The sequence below is a fragment of the Falco peregrinus genome, unplaced genomic scaffold (assembly GCF_023634155.1).
Source record: "Falco peregrinus isolate bFalPer1 unplaced genomic scaffold, bFalPer1.pri scaffold_29, whole genome shotgun sequence".
NCBI classification, from domain to species: Eukaryota; Metazoa; Chordata; class Aves; order Falconiformes; family Falconidae; genus Falco; species Falco peregrinus.
The window spans coordinates 973,616-980,255 of NW_026599598.1; the positions used below are offsets into that span (position 1 = coordinate 973,616).

The 6,640-nt window shown below is 46.4% G+C and overlaps 1 long non-coding RNA gene across 1 annotated transcript; it reads right to left on the reverse strand.

Moving 5' to 3' along the window:
- Positions 1 to 2,623: 2,623 nt before the first annotated feature.
- LOC129783340 (uncharacterized) lies at positions 2,624 to 6,388 on the reverse strand. Its single transcript, XR_008745253.1, has 3 exons — positions 6,285 to 6,388; positions 5,474 to 5,671; positions 2,624 to 2,866 (listed from the first exon to the last, which is right to left on the reverse strand). It is a non-coding gene; the product is annotated as an uncharacterized LOC129783340 (long non-coding RNA).
- Positions 6,389 to 6,640: the final 252 nt, after the last annotated feature.

The following is a 6,640-nucleotide window of genomic DNA, read 5'->3' on the forward strand; positions in this document are numbered from 1 at the left end:
TCAACAGAAAATGAATTTAAAATAGGACAGAGATAACTGTGGCAGTGGGAGATGGTGACCTCTAACTGAAATAGTTCTGCCCCAAAGAGGCCAAAATCCCGCTTGGGGAGCACGCGTAGTCCGTAAAACACTTCAGCAGTGCTACTGAGGATGCGTACACATTTGCATTAGAAGCCAGAAACCAGTCACCAAACCTGTGTATGACACATGACTATGCAACGTGTGGTGCTCTGAGAAAGGCCCTGAACCCCTTCTCAGTGTTCCAATTGGACCTAAAAACTTTGCATGCACTTTTTAATCGCTGCCCCCAAAGTGATTTCCCCACAGGCTCAGTAAGCAAGGGGGTGGCGGAGTGGCTCTCTCAGACCCCCTGCCAGCCCTGCCCTGGGTGCCGGTGCCTCCGGCCCTGCCCCAGCAGACGTTGCTGTGCTGATGGAGGGGCTCCCTCCCTCTCCACTGCATTTGCAAAGGGAGTGGCTGGCTCACCCTTTGCTGCCCACGCAGCCAGCCCTCACCTTTAGCTGCTGTCATTCCCAGGGGCGCCGGCTCTCTCCCAGCACCCTCACACCTTCTCCCTGCAACACCGCGAGAGAAGCGTTCGCCAGGCACACGGGTGCCGTCACTGCCCTGCGCAGCTGGGCACCCCAGACTGGCACTGCCTGACTGCCTCCCTCACCAAGCACCTCCACCTCCACAGTCTCAAGCTCCATCCCTTTAGACGGAAAGGGGATCACTATTGAGAAGTAACCGTTCCTCATGAGGAACACAGTCTCTTCAGGAGGCAAAATACTTTAACAGCACTTAGAAACAAAGCTGCGGCATTTGGGGGGCCACCTCATCACTACTCCAAACAATGTGACCTTTGTGGAGGAAAACTGAAGAGCTAGAAAGTTTCCAGAGGACAGCAAAACCTGACCTGCTGAGAGCTTAGGACAGTGCACGTCATGTTCTTCTTCACACTTGGTGCACGATTGGCAAGCTGCGAGATGATGGTAAATTACTTCCTTCAGAGAGGACAGCAAGACACTGTTGCCAACTCAGCTTAGTTTTTTTTGGTTTTTTTGGTTTTCTTCTGGTTGGCCAAGCAAAGAAACGGAGGCAGTTTCGAAGTGCACAGAAGCACAGCTGCAGACATAATTCCTGCTGTCACGCAGGCAGCAGGAGTGAACTTCATCCCTTTGGGTCCTTTTGAGAACACCAAGCACCCAGATGGTGCTGAAGGATGTTTTTTTTACATAGGGGACCCTCGGAGAGAATCAGACATGTCCAGTTTTATTCCCTGGGAAAATGCCCTGACACTGTCCTGCCCCTCAGGTGGCGCAGGACAATTAAACGTATTAGTAAGCATGGGCTGATTCCTGGCCCACCATGATTCGAACAGCAGCCCACAAATCCCTCAACTAGTTTTGTTCTGCCGGTACTTATGACAGTTACATTGCTCTGTGTTGTGGGGGGAAGAAGATCACACAGCTTGCCCCTTTGATGCGCAGGGCTGCGTTTCAAAGAACTACGACAAGCCCAGAAGAGCACAGCACAGTACGGCTTACGAATCAAGTAAATATTGCATCACAAACCATAATGCATGTGTCTGTCCGAGAAAACGGGGTTTATGTAGGCACGTGGGAAGTGGGTCTCTTGCTCAAAACCCAGCAAATCCTGTTTAGAAAAGTTCATATACTGAAACGATAAGGCAACATACTTCTGGATTTCTCTCTAAATCCCCACGGAGATGTAATTCCCTCACTGCCATCTGAAATCGTACAGCTTGAGGCACTTTTCATGTAAAGCCAAGAAAGCTCAACTCAGAAGGCAAAGATCCTTCTTAAGGGAACGGATCATCTGTAACTACAAGACACCTTCCTGCCCACTGAAACATAGCAGCAGAGTTAAAAGCAGTTTTTAAATTCCAAGTGGAGACATTCAAAGTTTGAAAAGTACAGGACATTCTCTTCCTAGCACAAAATAATCAACTTTTTCCCACTTCTCTGCAAACCTTAACCCCAGTGCTTTGTATTTTTCACGCTACAGCACAGAAAGCCAGTACCCACAGTTGCACAAGGACTTCCACTGCCAGAGTGCAAAGCATTGAGGAGTCTGGGCTCAGTCTTGGCAGTACAGGAGTAATCCACCTCAAATGCACTGCACAGCCTGCATCTGGGGTATCACAGGTCAATAGTTAATCACTGCTTTTCCTCCCAGTGACAATAAAAAGAGAAAAAAAATAAAATCTCCTTACTTCCACGGCTCTTCTTTACAGGCTAGAGGTTTATGGAAGTGATGACCCATTTCATCCAACATACAAGAAACCTTTTGAACAATTTTCAGAGCTGTCCAAAAACCCCCAGATCTTATACAACAATCAGTCCAAAGAAAGTACAGAGGTCTCTGCGCTACTGGACACATGCAGGAACACTTGTGTTTACTGGACACCATTGTAAAAGGGAAAAGGCATTACACCAGCGTACCAGACCCTTGCCCAAAAGACTTTTCAAACCACCTGTTTGTTGATGCAGTCACTGCACTTCAACCCTTCCACCCATGACAACATCCTCTCAGGGGGCAGACTTGCCTGCCCTTGATTACAGAATCAGCCAGCAGAGTTCATACTGAACCAAGCTAAAAACCGGGCCCAACCTCTACGTTCACGGTTGGGATACACGGCTCCTATCACAGGGCACACACGGCGGTCCCACCTGAGTTACGTATCTGAAGTTGCAATTCCCACGGGTCAAATATTCCTCTTCAGATCTGCCTTGAAACTGAGGGCTCATGGTCAGCGAGAGAAGGGAGTTCCTTGCCTCCTGTGCAGTCAGGTCACGTTCCCCTGCTAAAAGCAGCCTGCTCAGGCCTCCCATTTGTGTACAATCTGTTAAAAGAGTAAAACCAAGTCTGAAGGTTATTCATTTGCTTCCTTAAACATCCTACCATTTGCAGCATCCAGCCCGCAGAAGACGACTTCTGACATAGCAACTTCTCCAAGCAACCTGCTATAAAAGGCAGGTCAACAGAATCACCAACAGCCAGGTCTGTACCCTCGGGGACAGACTTTCAAAGCTCTTTGGAGGATTGCACTGGATCTGCGTGCTTTAGACCCCACTGCATGGATTTACTATTTTACTGGCAAAGGTTTGATGTACCACACGTGAACATCTTCAAAACACCTACTGTAATGATCTCATGCATAAACAGACACAATGATTTTCTAATATCACACAGGAAGAACTCAATGGATGCTCCTACCAAGGCAGTGGCTCCCTTCTGTAGCCACTGAACAAGCAAAAGGATGGATCAGAACAACATTATCAAGCTCTGAAGCAATATTTCTCTCTTCCTTTAGCTGTAATTTAGAGCGTCATTGAGTGCTGAAGAGTATCAGCCTGACAGCTCTGAAGCATGAAGCGCTTGATCCTCTGTGCCAGAACCGCACTGGCACTGGCCACACAAGCTGCCTGTGTACTCACAGGGTCAGGGTCAGGGTCCAGGTCCGGGTCTTTACTGCCCTGCCACCAAAACATAGAAGTGAGGAAAGTAAAATGGAGATAGAAGTGTTCTTTCTCCACATAATTGATGCTGGCAGCTTCTTGCCTCCAGCATTCCTGCACCTCAGGAGCTTGGGAAATGACAACAAATATGAAAGTTCCTGAAAATAATTTGCCTGACACACCACAGTGTAGCACTTCCGTATGCCCACACCACACTTCTGGCTCCCAGCTGCTCTCCTGTGCCTCCCTTTAGCTACCTGGGAGGCACCTTTTCCATCTCCTCAGATCTGGCCAGCTGAAGAACACCCAACTCATGGCTCTAACATTCTTCCCCTTCCTCTCAACGTCTTCCTGGTGGTCTCAGCTTTCTGCCCTCTAGATTAGGGGTCTATCATAACAGGACAAGGATAGCACTGGGGTTTTTTTTTTCTGTAAGGAAGCCAAATACTTAAAACTCTTAATTAAAATATAAAAATTAAGAGGAAGGGAATAGCCAAAATGACAGCCAAGTGGAAGTTTCATTTGGTGCTCAAACTACCTGAATACTTATGCTGCAGCTGCAGCCAAGAGCTGGCCCTTAGATGGCTGATCAGGATAAAGCCCCAAATCCTGCCACTAAGGTTTCAAATTACAAAAGAACATCATCTAAGGGAAGGCAAAATGGATAAACACAAACATTGCCGTATGTTTACAGGGCCTTCACAGCACAATGGTTCTCTTATGGCACCGAGAACTTAGCAGTATGAAGAATTACAAAGGTCAAGTGCTATTTATAAGCAACGTACCCTTAAATCAACACTAGTGAGAAAAGAGCCAAGCACTTGACCTGCAGAACGGCAGACGATTCGCGACTTTCTCCACAGCTTCTACTACTGATGAAGCTTATAACTACCTCACCATTTGGGAACGACATCCGTTGCTAGTGTTGCTCTGGGTGGAAACTCAGCAGGTTGGCATGTCCATTCCTTCAGAGCCAGAAGGAATTTGTCATTACAGGAATTCTCATGCCACTGAACTGGCAGCAAGGTACACAAGCCTCTTAATCCCTTTTTATACTTTTACACTTGTGCCATAAAACCATTCTCCACTCTCCATCTCACCACCTCTCCAAGCAGAAAAGTCCCATCTGCCACACACCTGTCACAAACTACACAGGGTATGACACAGGTTTCAAATACATCAGAAAGTATCAAATCAGAAACTTTAAAACATAAAAGAAAAATAAAAAAAGGTGGCAGTGGGACATTATTTTCTACCTTGACTGTTAGGTTCACAAGCTGCTAGTAGTTAACATTAATGGCTCACTATTTCAAGGTCATGATGGCAACAGTTCTGCAATGTGTGGATACCAGAGAGAGAATTCCTGCCTTGCACTAGTTCAGGTGCTCCACCTATACCTCTTCACAGATTTGATTTTTTTTAATTATTTTTTTTTTAAATGCTTGTCAGGGTAGGATCTGCCTACCGAGACCAGATTTTAAGTGAAATTACATTACGCACCTCTTGATTTAAATACAGCAAGATAGCTCCACTGCTACATTCAGCCGCAAGAACGTAAACACCTCCAGCTTCATAGACACCCATACACTATTTTTGTAAGGAACAAATGACTAAACATGGAACAACACTATGAAAAAGCAAAAGAATGCACATAATCAGCATTTCCCTATTTGGACCAAAAAAAGAAAATCTCTAACAGCAGATAAGTCTAAATTAAAAATCAGCCACATCCAGATCCCAAATGGGGGAGGGGTTATTGTATGCCACAGACCTGGACTTGACTGTTGAAGGAAATGACGCACTAAGGAAAATTTGAGGTGGTTCTGCAGAAGTTCCACTACAGCCTTGGCAACTTCACTTGGGACATGAAAGGTACGTGCGCTATAGTATCACCCGCAATAAAGGAAACTAGTCTCGTAGTTTGAGTTCAACACCACATCCGCAAACAAAATGAGGCTGCCACATTTGAGGAACACTGATGAAAACCTCACCTGCCATCCCAAAGTTATGCTATGGCATTTCTTCCCTTTTTGCCATTTTCCTCAGCCTTGGTACATCTTTTGCAGAATCTGAAGCAAGGGCCCATAGCTTTTTCCTGTTTCTAACAGTGAATGTCTGGGTATCACACGTTGGTTTCTTGTGCGGCGCCAATAAGACCCAACACTTGCCTTCATAAATGCATCCGTACACTAGGGAAGAAAAGGAAAATTACCAGTCTTGACATTGTACTGCCCACAGGGCAGCAGAGTGCCCCACTCGTAAGTGGATTTAAGACAGTAAATAACCCTCAAATATCTTGATAAACAAGCACAGTTTAATCATGTCCTTTTAAACTAACCACCAACACAATCTAACAAGAAGACACATTAAGGGAAGCAGAGCTGTAGTTAAAAAAGTGGGGTTTCTCTTTCCTCTCCTGAGGGTTTACCACCCAGAGCAGGCTCAAGTTCTGAACCTGCAAACTGCTCCCCCACGCTTCTATGCTCATTCTGGGAAAGAAAGACGGCTGTTTGAATTCTTTTGCAGGTACAGTCTTTCTTTACTTTTGAGTTGGAATGAAATGAAAAGCTGCCATCAGTCCCACTTATGGCACAGAGACACACCCATGTTCCATGCACATGCCTGCACAGAAACGCATGCAGAGGGAAACCATCCCTTGGGTCTCAAATACAGAAACAGCACTGAAAACCTTGACTTCTGAGAGTCCCTGCAGCGTTCTCCCATGTCAATACACAGCATGCTTGTGGCAGGATCACCACCGCATGTGCGTCACTTGCTTTCATTTCCATCTTCATCTCTCACCTGGCACTTGCCACCTCCAGACTGCAGCATGCATAAAAGCAATTCTGTTTACTAGAAGCACAGCACCGTGTGAAACTTCTGCATGAAGTCTGGTATTTAAAGAAATTGCTGTAAAGAACAAAAATCTGCCGGCACCACTGACACACATACACGCTGTGTTTTCTGAACAGGGACAATACATTAAACCTGCAAACTAAGGACTGCGACAACTCGCTCCTTGCCCCTCTTCTTTTGCCCTCAGGCTGGTGCAGGAGCTCCTTTCGCCAGAGCAGGCACACCACAGACACAGCCTCACCGAGGGGAAGGGTGGGGAGGGGATAAGGGCAGAGGGGGAAAGGAAAGACCCACAGAAGCAG